Genomic DNA, 21,528 nt, shown 5'->3' with positions numbered 1-21,528 from the left:
AGTGACACACTGGCGTATGATCAGACAAGGTGACACACTGGCGTATGATCAGACAAGGTGACACACTGGCGTATGATCAGACAAGGTGACACACTGGCGTATGATCAGACAAGGCGACACACTGGCGTATGATCAGATAAGGTGACACACTGGCGTATGATCAGACAAGGTGACACACTGGCGTATGATCAGATAAGGTGACACACTGGCGTATGATCAGATAAGGTGACACACTGGCGTATGATCAGACAAGGTGACACACTGGCGTATGAACAGACAAGGTGACACACTGGCGTATGATCAGATAAGGTGACACACTGGCGTATGATCAGACAAGGTGACACACTGGCGTATGATCAGATAAGGTGACACACTGGCGTATGATCAGACAAGGTGACACACTGGCGTATGATCAGACAAGGTGACACACTGGCGTATGATCAGATAAGGCGACACACTGGCGTATGATCAGGTAGGGTGACACACTGGCGTATGATCAGACAAGGTGACACACTGGCGTATGATCAGACAAGGTGACACACAGGCGTATGATCAGATAAGGTGACACACTGGCGTATGATCAGATAAGGTGACACACTGGCGTATGATCAGACAAGGTGACACACTGGCGTATGATCAGACAAGGTGACACACTGGCGTATGATCAGATAAGGTGACACACTGGCGTATGATCAGACAAGGTGACACACTGGCGTATGATCAGACAAGGTGACACACTGGCGTATGATCAGACAAGGTGACACACTGGCGTATGATCAGACAAGGTGACACACTGGCGTATGATCAGATAAGGTGACACACTGGCGTATGATCAGATAAGGTGACACACTGGCGTATGATCAGACAAGGTGACACACTGACGTATGATCAGACAAGGTGACACACTGGCGTATGATCAGATAAGGTGACACACTGACGTATGATCAGACAAGGTGACACACTGGCGTATGATCAGATAAGGTGACACACTGGCGTATGATCAGACAAGGTGACACACTGGCGTATGATCAGACAAGGTGACACACTGGCGTATGATCAGACAAGGTGACACACTGGCGTATGATCAGACAAGGTGACACACTGGCGTATGATCAGACAAGGTGACACACTGGCGTATGATCAGACAAGGTGACACACTGGCGTATGATCAGACAAGGTGACACACTGGCGTATGATCAGACAAGGTGACACACTGGCGTATGATCAGACAAGGTGACACACTGGCGTATGATCAGGTAGGGTGACACACTGACGTATGATCAGACAAGGTGACACACTGACGTATGATCAGGTAGGGTGACACACTGGCGTATGATCAGATAAGGTGACACACTGACGTATGATCAGACAAGGTGACACACTGACGTATGATCAGACAAGGTGACACACTGGCGTATGATCAGATAAGGCGACACACTGGCGTATGATCAGGTAAGGTGACACACTGGCGTATGATCAGGTAGGGTGACACACTGACGTATGATGAGGTAGGGTGACACACTGGCGTATGATCAGACAAGGTGACACACTGACGTATGATGAGGTAGGGTGACACACTGGCGTATGATCAGACAAGGTGACACACTGGCGTATGATCAGACAAGGTGACACACTGACGTATGATCAGACAAGGTGACACACTGGCGTATGATCAGACAAGGCGACACACTGGCGTATGATCAGACTAGGGTGACACACTGGCGTATGATCAGACACACTGGCGTATGGACACACTGGCGTATGATCAGACAAGGCGACACACTGGCGTATGATCAGGTAGGGTGACACACTGGCGTATGATCAGACAAGGCGACACACTGGCGTATGATCAGGTAGGGTGACACACTGGCGTATGATCAGATAAGGTGACACACTGACGTATGATCAGACAAGGCGACACACTGGCGTATGATCAGGTAAGGTGACACACTGGCGTATGATCAGACAAGGTGACACACTGGCGTATGATCAGATAAGGTGACACACTGGCGTATGATCAGATAAGGTGACACACTGGCGTATGATCAGACAAGGTGACACACTGGCGTATGATCAGACAAGGTGACACACTGGCGTATGATCAGATAAGGTGACACACTGACGTATGATCAGACAAGGTGACACACTGACGTATGATCAGACAAGGCGACACACTGGCGTATGATCAGATAAGGTGACACACTGACGTATGATCAGACAAGGTGACACACTGGCGTATGATCAGATAAGGCGACACACTGGCGTATGATCAGATAAGGTGACACACTGACGTATGATCAGACAAAGTGACACACTGGCGTATGATCAAAGTGACACACTGGCGTATGATCAGATAAGGTGACACACTGACGTATGATCAGACAAGGTGACACACTGGCGTATGATCAGATAAGGCGACACACTGGCGTATGATCAGATAAGGTGACACACTGACGTATGATCAGACAAGGTGACACACTGACGTATGATCAGACAAGGCGACACACTGGCGTATGATCAGATAAGGTGACACACTGACGTATGATCAGACAAGGTGACACACTGACGTATGATCAGATAAGGTGACACACTGACGTATGATCAGACAAAGTGACACACTGACGTATGATCAGACAAGGTGACACACTGACGTATGATCAGACAAAGTGACACACTGACGTATGATCAGACAAGGTGACACACTGACGTATGATCAGACAAGGCGACACACTGGCGTATGATCAGACAAGGCGACACACTGGCGTATGATCAGATAAGGTGACACACTGACGTATGATCAGACAAAGTGACACATTGGCGTATGATCAGATAAGGTTACACACTGGCGTATGATTACAAGGTCAAGGGTTTGGTCGTGTGTGATGGTCATATCTGGGAATCAGGTCAACATGGAAGCCACACATCATACTGGAAATCTATAAGATATCATCCACAAGTGTTATGTATGTATGATATAAGTATGAAGGAGTGTATGTGTATGTTGTATTAACAACACGAAATGTGGCAGAAGTTGTTTGAGCTAAGCAGAACCGCTGCTACCAGAGGAGGGAACTGGAGTGCTTTCATATCCAGTGGAACGTAAACATGTCACTCAAACTTAGTTTCAAGAACTCTTTTGTTTGAGAGAACCCAACCTGACCTGACCTGACCTGACCTGACCTGACCTGACCTGACCTGACCTGACCTGACCTAACCTAACCCAACCTGACCTGACCTGACCTGACCTGACCTAACCTAACCCAACCTAACCTGACCTGATCTGACCTGACCTGACCTGACCACAGTGGAGAGCTGTGTTCTTCTTGAACAAAGCTTACCCTCCACAGCTGTGTTCTTCTTGAACAAAACAGTTCAGTGGCAACATGTCACCAGTCTTCCCCTGGTGAGGGTTCACTTATATTATGGGCTCCATGAAGGCCAGGTTGTGAGGCAGTGGTGTGAGGAAGTGTGAGGCAGTGGTGTGAGGAAGTGTGAGGAAGTGTGAGGAAGGAGGGAAGTGTGAGGAAGTGGGGTTATAGAGGAGGGAGGGGGGGGGGGGTAGTGCTGGGTTAAGACCCCGGGGTTGGGCCAGTGTTAGCCAGCTGTGTTGGGGTAAATCAGGAAGTTCCTGATCTAAGAACCATCCGGTGTCACCAATGTGACTCCCTACCCCATGGCTCCCTCCCTCCCTCACTCACCTCAGCTGTCACCAATGTGACTCCCTACCCCATGGTTGGCTCCTCCCTCACTCAACCCCGCTGACACCAATGAACAACGTTGTTCACCAGACAGCGTCATGAACAACGTTGTTCACCAGACGACCTCATTAACAACGTTGTTCACCAGACAGCGTCATGAACAACGTTGTTCACCAGACGACCTCATTAACAACGTTGTTCACCAGACAGCGTCATGAACAACGTTGTTCACTAGACGACCTCATTAACAACGTTGTTCACCAGACAGCGTCATGAACAACGTTGTTCACTAGACGACCTCATTAACAACGTTGTTCACCAGACAGCGTCATGAACAACGTTGTTCACTAGACGACCTCATTAACAACGTTGTTCACCAGACAGCGTCATGAACAACGTTGTTCACCAGACGACCTCATTAACAACGTTGTTCACCAGACAGCGTCATGAACAACGTTGTTCACCAGACGACCTCATTAACAACGTTGTTCACCAGACAGCGTCATGAACAACGTTGTTCACTAGACGACCTCATTAACAACGTTGTTCACCAGACAGCGTCATGAACAACGTTGTTCACCAGACGACCTCATGAACAACGTTGTTCACCAGACGACCTCATGAACAACGTTGTTCACCAGACGACCTCATGAACAACGTTGTTCACCAGACGACCTCATGAACAACGTTGTTCACCAGACGGCCTCATGAACAGCGTTGTTCACCAGACGACCTCATTAACAACGTTGTTCACCAGACAGCGTCATGAACAACGTTGTTCACCAGACGACCTCATGAACAAAGTTGTTCACCAGACGGCTTCATGAACAGCGTTGTTCACCAGACGACCTCATGAACAACGTTGCTCACCAGACAGCGTCATGAACAACGTTGTTCACCAGACGGCTTCATGAACAACGTTGTTCACCAGACGACCTCATGAACAACGTTGCTCACCAGACGACCTCATGAACAACGTTGTTCACCAGACGACCTCATGAACAACGTTGTTCACCAGACGACCTCATGAACAACGTTGTTCACCAGACGACCTCATGAACAACGTTGTTCACCAGACGACCTCATGAACAACGTTGTTCACCAGACAGCGTCATGAACAACGTTGTTCACCAGACGGCCTCATGAACAACGTTGTTCACCAGACGACCTCATGAACAACGTTGTTCACCAGACGACCTCATGAACAACGTTGTTCACCAGACAGCGTCATGAACAACGTTGTTCACCAGACGACCACATGAACAACGTTGTTCACCAGACAGCGTCATGAACAACGTTGCTCACCAGACGACCTCATGAACAACGTTGTTCACCAGACGACCTCATGAACAACGTTGTTCACCAGACGGCCTCATGAACAACGTTGTTCACCAGACGACCTCATGAACAACGTTGTTCACCAGACGGCCTCATGAACAACGTTGTTCACCAGACGACCTCATGAACAACGTTGTTCACCAGACAGCGTCATGAACAACGTTGTTCACCAGACGACCTCATGAACAACGTTGTTCACCAGACGGCCTCGTGAACAACGTTGTTCACCAGACGACCTCATGAACAACGTTGTTCACCAGACAGCGTCATGAACAACGTTGTTCACCAGACGACCTCATGAACAACGTTGTTCACCAGACGGCCTCATGAACAACGTTGTTCACCAGACGGCGTCCTGTCCCCAACCTTGTTCACCTTACATATGTGTCTTACATATGAACGTTCACCAGCAACAATGAACCAATAACATTGTGCCTTACATATGAACCGTGAATGAACACAACGATTACTGTATGTTCACAACATCTGTCAGATGCCAGATGTCACCAACGTTGCTCAGGGAACTATGGCCACAGGTGTACATATTCAGTCTTGCTTTCATCCATTTGCGGCGCTACCCCGACCCACAGGAAACAGCATCGCTGTCTCCCGCTTCAGCGAGGTAGCGCCAGGGAAACAGACAAAAAGGTCACATTCTCTTACACTCAGTCTCTGGCTGTCATGTGTAATGCACCGAAACCACAGCTCCCTATATATATATATATATATATATATATATATATATATATTTATATATATATATATATATATATATATATATATATATATATATATATATATATATATATATATATATATATATATATATATATATATATATATATATATATATATATATAGGATTGGCAAAAAAGAGAAAGTAAATACAAGAAAGATACAAGATAGATAAAGGTGAACACATGATTTCTCTCGTTATTTTATCATTAATTCGATCAATAACTAGAAATTATTATTTGATAATTAATGTTGTTCGAGTGAGATTGCCATGAGTGCCCGTAGTCATGGTTTAAGTAAAAACGCCTTTAATCAAGACATCAACGACCCAACGAGGCCATTGGACTGGCAAGCATACTTGAACTACTCCATTTCCTGTGGGTTAAGGAAAACCTATGACCTTCTTACATTAAACACCTAAATAGAATAACGAGGACATAACCTGGCAAGTGATTGTACGTGAGCAGCAGTGATAGAAATCTAACTGGTTGCAACACTACTAACTGGTTGCAACACTACTAACTGGTTGCAACACTTCTAACTGGTTGCAACACTTCTAACTGGTTGCAACACTACTAAGTGGTTGCAACACTATTAACTGGTTGCAGCACTAGTAACTGGTTGCAACACTACTAACTGGTTGCAACACTACTAACTGGTTGCAACACTACTAACTGGTTGCAACACTTCTAACTGGTTGCAACACTACTAACTGGTTGCAACACTACTAACTGGTTGCAACACTACTAACTGGTTGCAACACTTCTAACTGGTTGCAACACTACTAAGTGGTTGCAACACTATTAACTCGTTGCAGCACTAATAACTGGTTGCAACACTACTAACTGGTTGCAACACTACTAACTGGTTGCAACACTTCAAACTGGTTGCAACACTACTAAGTGGTTGCAACACTATTAACTGGTTGCAGCACTAATAACTGGTTGCAACACTACTAACTGGTTGCAACACTACTAACTGGTTGCAACACTTCAAACTGGTTGCAACACTACTAAGTGGTTGCAACACTATTAACTGGTTGCAGCACTAATAACTGGTTGCAACACTACTAACTGGTTGCAACACTATCAACTGGTTGCAACACTTACCTGGTTGCAACATTTCTAACTGGTTGCAACACTATCAACTGGTTGCTACACTACTAACTGGTTGCAACACTACTAACTGGTTGCAACACTTCTAACTGGTTGCAACACTACTAACTGGTTGCAGCACTATTAACTGGTTGCAACACTATTAACTGGTTGCAACACTACTAACTGGTTGCAACACTACTAACTGGTTGCAACACTATGAACTGGTTGCAACACTACTAACTGGTTGCAATAGTACTAACTGGTTGCAACACTACTAACTGGTTGCAACACTATTAACTGGTTGCAACACTACTAACTGGTTGCAATAGTACTAACTGGTTGCAACACTACTAACTGGTTGCAACACTATTAACTGGTTGCAACACTACTAACTGGTTGCAATACTACTAACTGGTTGTAACACCATTAACTGGCTGCAACACTATTAACTGGTTGCAACACTACTAACTGGTTGCAACACTATTAACTGGTTGCAACACTACTAACTGGTTGAAATAGTACTAACTGGTTGCAACACTATTAACTGGTTGCAACACTATTAACTGGTTGCAACACTACTAACTGGTTGCAATACTACTAACTGGTTGTAACACCATTAACTGGCTGCAACACTATTAACTGGTTGCAACACTACTAACTGGTTGCAACACCATTAACTGGCTGCAACACTATTAACTGGTTGCAACACTACTAACTGGTTGCAACACCATTAACTGGCTGCAACACTATTAACTGGTTGCGACACTACTAACTGGTTGCAACACCTTTAACTGGCTGCAACATTATTAACTGGTTGCAACACTACTAACATATCGGACGTTTACTTAATAGTGAATATCTAAGGTTACACACAGTAATACAAATAATGTTAAAAAATAACACATGGTCTTAGTAACACATGGTCTCAGTAACACATGGTCTTACTAACACATGGTCTCAGTAACACATGGTCTTAGTAACACATGGTCTCAGTAACACATGGTCTTAGTAACACATGGTCCTACTAACACATGGTCTTAGTAACACATGGTCTTAGTAACACATGGTCTTAGTAACACATGGTCTCAGTAACACATGGTCTTAGTAACACATGGTCTTAGTAACACATGGTCTCAGTAACACATGGTCTTAGTAACACATGGTCTTAGTAACACATGGTCTTAGTAACACATGGTCCTACTAACACATGGTCTTAGTAACACATGGTCTTAGTAACACATGGTCTTAGTAACACATGGTCTCAGTAACACATGGTCTTAGTAACACATGGTCTTAGTAACACATGGTCTTAGTAACACATGGTCTTAGTAACACATGGTCTCAGTAACACATGGTCTTAGTAACACATGGTCCTACTAACACATGGTCTTAGCAACATATGGTCTTAGTACTGTCCACCACACCTTACCTGCTGCCACACAACACGGGACACACCACCTGCTGGCCACTACACCTCACCTGCTGCCACACAACACGGGACACACCACCTGCTGGCCACTACACCTCACCTGCTGCCACACAACACGGGACACACCACCTGCTGGCCACTACACCTCACCTGCTGCCACACAACACGGGACACACCACCTGCTGGCCACTACACCTCACCTGCTGCCACACAACACGGGACACACCACCTGCTGGCCACTACACCTCACCTGCTGCCACACAACACGGGACACACCACCTGCTGGCCACTACACCTCACCTGCTGCCACACAACACGGGACACACCACCTGCTGGCCACTACACCTCACCTGCTGCCACACAACACGGGGCACACCACCTGCTGGCCACTACACCTCACCTGCTGCCACACAACACGGGGACACACCACCTGCTGGCCACTACACCTCACCTGCTGCCACACAACACGGGACGACACCACCTGCTGGCCACTACACCTCACCTGCTGCCACACAAACACGGGGCACACCACCTGCTGGCCACTACACCTCACCTGCTGCCACACAACACGGGACACACCACCTGCTGGCCACTCACACCTCACCTGCTGCCACACAACACGGGACACACCACCTGCTGGCCACTACACCTCACCTGCTGCCACACAACACGGGCACACCACCTGCTGCCACACAACACGGGACACACCACCTGCTGGCCACTACACCTCACCTGCTGCCACACAACACGGGACACACCACTCTGCTGGCCACTACACCTCACCTGCTGCCACACAACACGGGACACCCACCTGCTGGCACTACACCTCACCTGCTGCCACACAACACGGGGCACACCACCTGCTGGCCACTCCACCTCACCTGCTGCCACACAACACGGGACACACCACCTGCTGGCCACTACACCTCACCTGCTGCCACACAACACGGGGCACACCACCTGCTGGCCACTACACCTCACCTGCTGCCACACAACCGGGACACACCACCTGCTGGCCACTACACCTCACCTGCTGCCACACAACACGGGCACACCACCTGCTGGCCACTACACCTCACCTGCTGCCACACAACACGGGGCACACCACCTGCTGGCCACTACACCTCACCTGCTGCCACACAACACGGGGGCCACACCACCTGCTGGCCACTCACCTACCTGCTGCCACACAACACGGGACACACCACCTGCTGGCCACTACACCTCACCTGCTGCCACACAACACGGGACACACCACCTGCTGGCCACTACACCTCACCTGCTGCACACAACACGGGACACACCACCTGCTGGCCACTACACCTCCCCTGCTGCCACACAACACGGGACACACCACCTGCTGGCCACTACACCTCACCTGCTGCACACAACACGGGGCACACCTCCTGCTGCGCCACTACACCTCACCTGCTGCCACACAACACGGGGACACACCACCTGCTGGCCACTACACCTCACCTGCTGCCACACAACACGGGACACACCACCTGCTGGCCACTACACCTCACCTGCTGCCACACAACACGGGACACACCACCTGCTGCCACACAACACGGGACACACCACCTGCTGGCCACTACACCTCACCTGCTGCCACACAACACGGGACACACCACCTGCTGCCACACAACACGGGACACACCACCTGCTTGCCACTACACCTCACCTGCTGCCACACAACACGGGACACACCACCTGCTGGCCACTTCACCTCACCTGCTGCCACACAACACGGGGCACACCACCTGCTGGCCACTACACCTCACCTGCTGCCACACAACACGGGACACACCACCTGCTGGCCACTACACCTCACCTGCTGCCACACAACACGGGGCACACCACTTGCTGGCCACTACACCTCACCTGCTGCCACACAACACGGGACACACCACCTGCTGGCCACCACACCTCACCTGCTGCTTTTTGCTGCCACACACCTACTGCGCCACCAACACGGGCACACCTCCTGCTGCCACACACCTCACCTGCTGCCACACAACACGGGCACACCCCTGCGCACACACCTACCGCTGCCACACAACACGGGGCACACCACCTGCTGGCCACTACACCTCACCTGCTGCCACACAACACGGGACACACCACCTGCTGGCCACTACACCTCACCTGCTGCCACACAACACGGGACACACCACCTGCTGGCCACTTCACCTCACCTGCTGCCACACAACACGGGACACACCACCTGCTGGCCACTACACCTCACCTGCTGCCACACAACACGAGGGCACACCACCTGCTGCCACACAACACGGGACACACCACCTGCTGGCCACTACACCTCACCTGCTGCCACACAACACGGGGCACACCACCTGCTGGCCACTACACCTCACCTGCTGCCACACAACACGGGGCACACCACCTGCTGGCCACTACACCTCACCTGCTGCACACAACACGGGACACACCACCTGCTGGCCACTTCACCTCACCTGCTGCCACACAACACGGGACACACCACCTGCTGGCCACTACACCTCACCTGCTGCCACACAACACAGCACACACCACCTGCTGGCCACTACACCTTACCTGCTGCCACACAACACGGGGCACACCACCTGCTGGCCACTACACCTCACCTGCTGGCACACAACACGGGACACACCACCTGCTGGCCACTTCACCTCGCCTGCTGCCACACAACACGGGACACACCACCTGCTGGCCACTACACCTCACCTGCTGCCACACAACACGGGGCACACCACCTGCTGCCACACAACACGGGACACACCACCTGCTGGCCACTGCACCTCACCTGCTGCCACACAACACGGGACACACCATCTGCTGGCCACTACACCTCACCTGCTGCCACACAACACGAGGCACACCACCTGCTGCCACACAACACGGGACACACCACCTGCTGGCCACTGCACCTCACCTGCTGCCACACAACACGGGACACACCATCTGCTGGCCACTACACCTCACCTGCTGCCACACAACACGAGGCACACCACCTGCTGCCACACAACACGGGACACACCACCTGCTGGCCACTGCACCTCACCTGCTGCCACACAACACGGGACACACCATCTGCTGGCCACTACACCTCACCTGCTGCCACACAACACGGGGCACACCACCTGCTGGCCACTACACCTCACCTGCTGCCACACAACACGGGGCACACCACCTGCTGGCCACTACACCTCACCTGCTGCCACACAAGACGGGACACACCACCTGCTGGCCACTTCACCTCACCTGCTGCCACACAACACGGGACACACCACCTGCTGGCCACTACACCTCACCTGCTGCCACACAACACAGGACACACCACCTGCTGGCCACTACACCTTACCTGCTGCCACACAACACGGGGCACACCTCCTGCTGGCCACTACACCTTTCCTGCTGCCACACAACACGGGGCACACCTCCTGCTGACACTACACCTTACCTGCTGCCACACAACACGGGGCACAACACCTGCTGGCCACTACACCTCACCTGCTGCCACACAACACGGGACACACCACCTGCTGGCCACCACACCTCACCTGCTGCCACACAACACGGGACACACCACCTGCTGGCCACTTCACCTCGCCTGCTGCCACACAACACGGGACACACCTCCTGCTGGCCACTACACCTCACCTGCTGCCACACAACACGGGGCACACCACCTGCTGCCACACAACACGGGACACACCACCTGCTGGCCACTACACCTCACCTGCTGCCACACAACACGGGCACACCACCTGCAGGCCACTACACCTCACCTGCTGCCACACAACATGGGACACACCACCTGCTGGCCACTACACCTCACCTGCTGCCTCACAACACGGGACACACCACCTGCTCGCCACTTCCCCTCACCTGCTGCCACACAACACGGGACACACCACCTGCTGGCCACTACACCTCACCTGCTGCCACACAACACGAGGCACACCACCTGCTGCCACACAACACGGGACACACCATCTGCTGGCCACTACACCTCACCTGCTGCCACACAACACGGGACACACCACCTGCTCGCCACTTCCCCTCACCTGCTGCCACACAACACGGGGCACACCACCTGCTGCCACTACACCTCACCTGCTGCCACACAACACGGGACACACCACCTGCTGGCCACTACACCTCACCTGCTGCCACACAACACGGGACACACAACCTGCTGGCCACTACACCTCACCTGCTGCCACACAACACAGCACACACCACCTGCTGGCCACTACACCTCACCTGCTGCCACACAACACAGCACACACCACCTGCTGGCCACTACACCTTACCTGCTGCCACACAACACGGGGCACACCACCTGCTGGCCACTACACCTTACCTGCTGCCACACAACACGGGGCACACCACCTGCTGGCCACTACATCTTACCTGCTGCCACGCAACATGGGGCACAACACCTGCTGGCCCTACACACCTGAAACACGGGACACACCACCTGCTGGCACTTCACCTCACCTGCTGCACACAACACGGGGCACACCACCTGCTGGCCACTACACCTCACCTGCTGCCACACAAGACGGGATACACCACCTGCTGGCCACTACACCTCACCTGCTGCCACACAACACGGGACACACCACCTGCTGGCCACTACACCTCACCTGCTGCCACACAACACGGGGCACACACCTGCTGGCCACTACACCTCACCTGCTGCCACACAACACGGGCACACCACCTGCTGGCCACTACACCTCACCTGCTGCCACACAACACGGGACACACCACCTGCTGGCCACTACACCTCACCTGCTGCCACACAACACGGGACACACCACCTGCTGCCACACAACACGGACACACCACCTGCTGGCCACTACACCTCACCTGCTGCCACACAACACGGGACACACCACCTGCTGGCCACTACACCTCACCTGCTGCCACACAACACGGGACACACCACCTGCTGGCCACTACACCTCACCTGCTGCCACACAACACGGGCACACCACCTGCTGGCCACTACACCTCACCTGCTGCCACACAACACGGGACACACCACCTGCTGGCCACTACACCTCACCTGCTGCCACACAACACGGGACACACCACCTGCTGGCCACTACACCTCACCTGCTGCCACACAACACGGGACACACCACCTGCTGGCCACTACACCTCACCTGCTGCCACACAACACGGGGCACACCACCTGCTGGCCACTACACCTCACCTGCTGCCACACAACACGGGACACACCACCTGCTGGCCACTACACCTCACCTGCTGCCACACAACACGGGACACACCACCTGCTGGCCACTACACCTCACCTGCTGCCACACAACACGGGACACACCACCTGCTGGCCACTACACCTCACCTGCTGCCACACAACACGGGACACACCACCTGCTGGCCACTACACCTCACCTGCTGCCACACAACACGGGACACACCACCTGCTGGCCACTACACCTCACCTGCTGCCACACAACACGGGACACACCACCTGCTGGCCACTACACCTCACCTGCTGCCACACAGCACGGGGCACACCACCTGCTGGCCACTACACCTCACCTGCTGCCACACAACACGGGACACACCACCTGCTGGCCACTACACCTCACCTGCTGCCACACACCACGGGGCACACCACCTGCTGGCCACCACACCTCACCTGCTGCCATGTTCGAATCCAAGTTGTCAGCGTCTCATGTAGACACATTATGGACTCCCTAATCTCACAGTGAGCTAGCCACACACACACACACACACACACACACACACACACTCTGTATAAAGAAGAATTTAGTAACAAATCTAAGTGTTAACTTACCGGGATTTCTAAATGGATGTTGAATGCTACGCCATCCAGGCTGGGTGACTGTCTACAATGACGTAGGGTACTGAACTGATCCACGAGTGCTTTTTCGTGTGTTTACTGCTTGGGTTTGAAACCACATTGGGTTGCCAAGGCGATCATTTTCAGTTTCCCCTGGTTAATCATCACTTCGCTATGTCACTTTGTCAATATTTCCAATCTCGATACATTTTCGTGATGACTTTATTTTGGAATTGTATCGCTATATATGCTTAAATGAGCAACGTAAATAATAAAGTTTGGTACATGGCGTAATTCAAAATGGAAACTACATGACGACATGCCATGTACAATCTAATTTCTGTAATTAACCTACATCAATAATCATGATACATGTCACGGGTTATCTTACGAACTGATTTCTTACGTTATTCTTACAATATGTTACTTTGGTCCTCACCAGCGAAACAATATTGGAAGAGTACCCTATGTGGCCTCTTAACCCCCCCCCCCCGTCCTGCGGGAGGGATGTGATGGAGGGAGGGGGAGGGGGAGGGGGAGGGGGGTAAGTAGGAGGCTGTCGTCCCCTCGCTGTTGCCCCGCGGCGCTGATCAACACTTTGGGGTTGCCAACATACGATCTCCCTACCCCATATAGTGGCCTTGGTAATAATGTATCATCTTAATTGCAAGATATGATATTCCCAACATATTCACAGACCAACCAGGAGTCAAAGACACTATACAAGTTAGGTAGATATGGCAACACTGGCGACCATCTGGTCACTTGTTGACTCTGTGTTTATTTTGTGCGATAACTTTATGTATACAATCAGATCCCGGGTCCTGGGTTCGATCCTGGCTGTTGGAGGTGTGCATGTTCTATGAAGTTGCGCGTTCATATGCACTTTATTCGTATATATATTTATATATATATATATATATATATATATATATATATATATATATATATATATATATATATATATATATATATATATATATATATTTCTTTTTTTTTTTTTATACTTTGTCGCTGTCTCCCGCGTTTGCGAGGTAGCGCAAGGAAACAGACGAAAGAAATGGCCCAACCCCCCCCCCCCCATACACATGTACATACACACGTCCACACACGCAAATATACATACCTACACAGCTTTCCATGGTTTACCCCAGACGCTTCACATGCCTTGATTCACTCCACTGACAGCACGTCAACCCCTGTATACCACATCGCTCCAATTCACTCTATTCCTTGCCCTCCTTACACCCTCCTGCATGTTCAGGCCCCGATCACACAAAATCTTTTTCACTCCATCTTTCCACCTCCAATTTGGTCTCCCTCTTCTCCTCGTTCCCTCCACCTCCGACACATATATCCTCTTGGTCAATCTTTCCTCACTCATTCTCTCCATGTGCCCAAACCATTTCAAAACACCCTCTTCTGCTCTCTCAACCACGCTCTTTTTATTTCCACACATCTCTCTTACCCTTACGTTACTTACTCGATCAAACCACCTCACACCACACATTGTCCTCAAACATCTCATTTCCAGCACATCCATCCTCCTGCGCACAACTCTATCCATAGCCCACGCCTCGCAACCATACAACATTGTTGGAACCACTATTCCTTCAAACATACCCATTTTTGCTTTCCGAGATAATGTTCTCGACTTCCACACATTTTTCAAGGCTCCCAAAATTTTCGCCCCCTCCCCCACCCTATGATCCACTTCCGCTTCCATGGTTCCATCCGCTGACAGATCCACTCCCAGATATCTAAAACACTTCACTTCCTCCAGTTTTTCTCCATTCAAACTCACCTCCCAATTGACTTGACCCTCACCCCTACTGTACCTAATAACCTTGCTCTTATTCACATTTACTCTTAACTTTCTTCTTCCACACACTTTACCAAACTCAGTCACCAGTTTCTGCAGTTTCTCACATGAATCAGCCACCAGCGCTGTATCATCAGCGAACAACAACTGACTCACTTCCCAAGCTCTCTCATCCCCAACAGACTTCATACTTGCCCCTCTTTCCAAAACTCTTGCATTTACCTCCCTGACAACCCCATCCATAAACAAATTAAACAACCATGGAGACATGACACACCCCTGCCGCAAACCTACATTCACTGAGAACCAATCACTTTCCTCTCTTCCTACACGTACACATGCATTACATCCTCGATAAAAAACTTTTCACTGCTTCTAACAACTTCTAACAAGTAGTGGTGATGTGAGAAGGAGATGGAGTGAGTATTTTGAAGGTTTGTTGAATGTGTTTGATGATAGAGTGGCAGATATAGGGTGTTTTGGTCGAGGTGGTGTGCAAAGTGAGAGGGTTAGGGAAAATGATTTGGTAAACAGAGAAGAGGTAGTGAAAGCTTTGCGGAAGATGAAAGCCGGCAAGGCAGCAGGTTTGGATGGTATTGCAGTGGAATTTATTAAAAAAGGGGGTGACTGTATTGTTGACTGGTTGGTAAGGTTATTTAATGTATGTATGACTCATGGTGAGGTGCCTGAGGATTGGCGGAATGCGTGCATAGTGCCATTGTACAAAGGCAAAGGGGATAAGAGTGAGTGCTCAAATTACAGAGGTATAAGTTTGTTGAGTATTCCTGGTAAATTATATGGGAGGGTATTGATTGAGAGGGTGAAGGCATGTACAGAGCATCAGATTGGGGAAGAGCAGTGTGGTTTCAGAAGTGGTAGAGGATGTGTGGATCAGGTGTTTGCTTTGAAGAATGTATGTGAGAAATACTTAGAAAAGCAAATGGATTTGTATGTAGCATTTATGGATCTGGAGAAGGCATATGATAGAGTTGATAGAGATGCTCTGTGGAAGGTATTAAGAATATATGGTGTGGGAGGAAAGTTGTTAGAAGCAGGAAAAGTTTTTATCGAGGATGTAAGGCATGTGTGCGTGTAGGAAGAGAGGAAAGTGATTGGTTCTCAGTGAATGTAGGTTTGCGGCAGGGGTGTGTCATGTCTCCATGGTTGTTTAATTTGTTTATGGATGGGGTTGTTAGGGAGGTAAATGCAAGAGTTTTGGAAAGAGGGGCAAGTATGAAGTCTGTTGGGGATGAGAGAGCTTGGGAAGTGAGTCAGTTGTTGTTCGCTGATGATACAGCGCTGGTGGCTGATTCATGTGAGAAACTGCAGAAGCTGGTGACTGAGTTTGGAAAAGTGTGTGGAAGAAGAAAGTTAAGAGTAAATGTGAATAACAGCAAGGTTATTAGGTACAGTAGGGTTGAGGGTCAAGTCAATTGGGAGGTGAGTTTGAATGGAGAAAAACTGGAGGAAGTGAAGTGTTTTAGATATCTGGGAGTGGATCTGTCAGCGGATGGAACCATGGAAGCGGAAGTGGATCATAGGGTGGGGGAGGGGGCGAAAATCCTGGGGGCCTTGAAGAATGTGTGGAAGTCGAGGACATTATCTCGGAAAGCAAAAATGGGTATGTTTGAAGGAATAGTGGTTCCAACAATGTTGTATGGTTGCGAGGCGTGGACTATGGATAGAGTTGTGCGCAGGAGGATGGATGTGCTGGAAATGAGATGTTTGAGGACAATATGTGGTGTGAGGTGGTTTGATCGAGTGAATAACGTAAGGGTAAGAGAGATGTGTGGAAATAAAAAGAGCGTGGTTGAGAGAGCAGAAGAGGGTGTTTTGAAGTGGTTTGGGCACATGGAGAGGATGAGTGAGGAAAGATTGACCAAAAGGATATATGTGTCGGAGGTGGAGGGAACAAGGAGAAGAGGGAGACCAAATTGGAGGTGGAAAGATGGAGTGAAAAAGATTTTGTGTGATCGGGGCCTGAACATGCAGGAGGGTGAAAGGAGGGCAAGGAATAGAGTGAATTGGAGCGATGTGGTATACCGGGGTTGACGTGCTGTCAGTGGATTGAATCAAGGCATGTGAAGCGTCTGGGGTAAACCATGGAAAGCTGTGTAGGTATGTATATTTGCGTGTGTGGACGTATGTATATACATGTGTATGGGGTGGGTTGGGCCATTTCTTTCGTGTGTTTCCTTGCGCTACCTCGCAAACGCGGGAGACAGCGACAAAGTATAATAATAATAATAATAATATATATATATATATATATATAATATATATATATATATATATATATATATATATATATATATATATATATATATATATATATATATATATATTTTTTTTTTTTTTTGCTTTGTCGCTTACATCCTCGATAAAAACTTTTCACTGCTTCTAACAACTTGCCTCCCACACCATATATTCTTAATACCTTCCACAGAGCATCTCTATCAACTCTATCATATGCCTTCTCCAGATCCATAAATGCTACATACAAATCCATTTGCTTTTCTAAGTATTTCTCACATACATTCTTCAAAGCAAACACCTGATCCACACATCCTCTACCACTTCTGAAACCACGCTGCTCTTCCCCAGTCTGATGCTCTGTACATGCCTTCACCCTCTCAATCAATACCCTCCCATATAATTTCCCAGGAATACTCAACAAACTTATACCTCTGTAATTTGAGCACTCACTCTTATCCCCTTTGCCTTTGTACAATGGCACTATGCACGCATTCCGCCAATCCTCAGGCACCTCACCATGAGTCATACATACATTAAATAACCTTACCAACCAGTCAACAATACAGTCACCCCCTTTTTTAATAAATTCCACTGCAATACCATCCAAACCTGCTGCCTTGCCGGCTTTCATCTTCCGCAAAGCTTTTACTACCTCTTCTCTGTTTACCAAATCATTTTCCTTAACCCTCGCACTTTGCACACCACCTCGACCAAAACACCCTATATCTGCCACTCTATCATCAAACACATTCAACAAACCTTCAAAATACTCACTCCATCTCCTTCTCACATCACCACTACTTGTTATCACCTCCCCATTTGCGCCCTTCACTGAAGTTCCCATTTGCTCAATTGTCTTACGAACTTTATTTACCTCCTTCCAGAACATCTTTTTATTCTCCCTAAAATTTAATGATACTCTCTCACCCCAACTCTCATTTGCCCTTTTTTTCACCTCTTGCACCTTTCTCTTGACCTCCTGTCTCTTTCTTTTATACGTCTCCCACTCAATTTCATTTTTTCCCTGCAAAAATCGTCCAAATGCCTCTCTCTTCTCTTTCACTAATACTCTTACTTCTTCATCCCACCTCTCACTACCCTTTCTAATCAACCCACCTCCCACTCTTCTCATGCCACAAGCATCTTTTGCGCAATCCATCACTGACTCCCTAAACACATCCCATATACATATATATATATATATATATATATATATATATATATATATATATATATATATATATATATATATCCCTGGGGATAGGGGATGAAGAATACTTCCCACGTATTTCCTGCGTGTCGTAGAAGGCGACTAAAAGGGGAGGGAGCAGGAGGCTGGAAATCCTCCCCTCTCGTTTTTTTTTTTTTTTTTTTTAATTTTCCAAAAGAAGGAACAGAGGGGGGCCAGGTGAGGATATTCCACAAATGCCCAGTCCTCTGTTCTTAACGCTACCTCGCTAATGCGGGAAATGGCGGATAGTTTAAAAGAAAAAGAAAGAATATATATATATATATATATATATATATATATATATATATATATATTATTTTTATTTTTATTATACTTTGTCGCTGTCTCCCGCGTTAGCGAGGTAGCGCAAGGAAACAGACGAAAGAAATGGCCCAACCCCCCCATACACATGTATATACATACGTCCACACACGCAAATATACATACCTACACAGCTTTCCATGGCTTACCCCAGACGCTTCACATGCCTTGATTCAATCCACTGACAGCACGTCAACCCCGGTATACCACATCGCTCCAATTCACTCTATTCCTTGCCCTCTTTTCACCCTCCTGCATGTTCAGGCCCCGATCACACAAAATCTTTTTCACTCCATCTTTCCACCTCCAATTTGGTCACCCTCTTCTCCTTGTTCCCTCCACCTCCGATACATATATCCTCTTGGTCATTCTTTCCTCACTCATCCTCTCCATGTGCCCAAACCACTTCAAAACACCCTCTTCTGCTCTCTCAACCACGCCCCTTTTATTTCCACACATCTCTCTTACCCTTACGTTACTCACTCGATCAAACCACCTCACACCACACATTGTCCTCAAACATCTCATTACGTGTTAATTGACAGGCGTGCGAAAGAGAGACTTCTGGATGTTAATGTGCTGAGAGGTGCAACTGGCGGGATGTCTGATCATTATCTTGTGGAGGCTAAGGTGAAGATTTGTATGGGTTTTCAGAAAAGAAGAGTGAATGTTGGGGTGAAGAGGGTGGTGAGAGTAAGTGAGCTTGAGAAGGAGACCTGTGTGAGGAAGTACCAGGAGAGACTGAGTACAGAATGGAAAAAGGTGAGAACAATGGAAGTAAGGGGAGTGGGAGAGGAATGGGATGTATTTAGGGAATCAGTGATGGATTGCGCAAAAGATGCTTGTGGCATGAGAAGAGTGGGAGGTGGGTTGATTAGAAAGGGTAGTGAGTGGTGGGATGAAGAAGTAAGAGTGTTAGTGAAAGAGAAGAGAGAGGCATTTGGACGATTTTTGCAGGGAAAAAATGCAATTGAGTGGGAGACGTATAAAAGAAAGAGACAGGAGGTCAAGAGAAAGGTGCAAGAGGTGAAAAAAAGGGCAAATGAGAGTTGGGGTGAGAGAGTATCATTAAATTTTAGGGAGAATAAAAAGATGTTCTGGAAGGAGGTAAATAAAGTGCGTAAGACAAGGGAGCAAATGGGAACTTCAGTGAAGGGCGCAAATGGGGAGGTGATAACAAGTAGTGGTGATGTGAGAAGGAGATGGAGTGAGTATTTTGAAGGTTTGTTGAATGTGTTTGATGATAGAGTGGCAGATATAGGGTGTTTTGGTGGAAGTGGTGTGCAAAGTGAGAGGGTTAGGGAAAATGATTTGGTAAACAGAGAAGAGGTAGTGAAAGCTTTGCGGAAGATGAAAGCCGGCAAGGCAGCAGGTTTGGATGGTATTGCAGTGGAATTTATTAAAAAAGGGGGTGACTGTATTGTTGACTGGTTGGTAAGGTTATTTAATGTATGTATGACTCATGGTGAGGTGCCTGAGGATTGGCGGAATGCGTGCATAGTGCCATTGTACAAAGGCAAAGGGGATAAGAGTGAGTGCTCAAATTACAGAGGTATAAGTTTGTTGAGTATTCCTGGTAAATTATATGGGAGGGTATTGATTGAGAGGGTGAAGGCATGTACAGAGCATCAGATTGGGGAAGAGCAGCGTGGTTTCAGAAATGGTAGAGGATGTGTGGATCAGGTGTTTGCTTTGAAGAATGTATGTGAGAAATACTTAGAAAAGCAAATGGATTTGTATGTAGCATATATGG

General features: G+C 48.7%; 1 protein-coding gene across 2 annotated transcripts in view; it reads right to left on the bottom strand.

The window, feature by feature from the left end:
* Window positions 1–14,189, bottom strand: part of LOC139762297 (hydroxylysine kinase) — a 122,526-nt gene extending 108,337 nt beyond the window's left edge. The window contains exon 1 of one of the 2 annotated variants that reach the window (XM_071686892.1): window positions 14,140–14,189. The gene's annotated coding sequence lies outside the window, so the exon portion shown is untranslated. The remainder of the gene's footprint in view (window positions 1–14,139) is intronic. The other variant, XM_071686893.1, reaches the window with a different exon arrangement.
* Window positions 14,190–21,528: the final 7,339 nt, after the last annotated feature.

The sequence above is a fragment of the Panulirus ornatus genome, chromosome 43, assembly GCF_036320965.1.
Source record: "Panulirus ornatus isolate Po-2019 chromosome 43, ASM3632096v1, whole genome shotgun sequence".
Classification (NCBI taxonomy): domain Eukaryota; kingdom Metazoa; phylum Arthropoda; class Malacostraca; order Decapoda; family Palinuridae; genus Panulirus; species Panulirus ornatus.
This window is presented reverse-complemented; position numbering and strand designations above follow the sequence as displayed.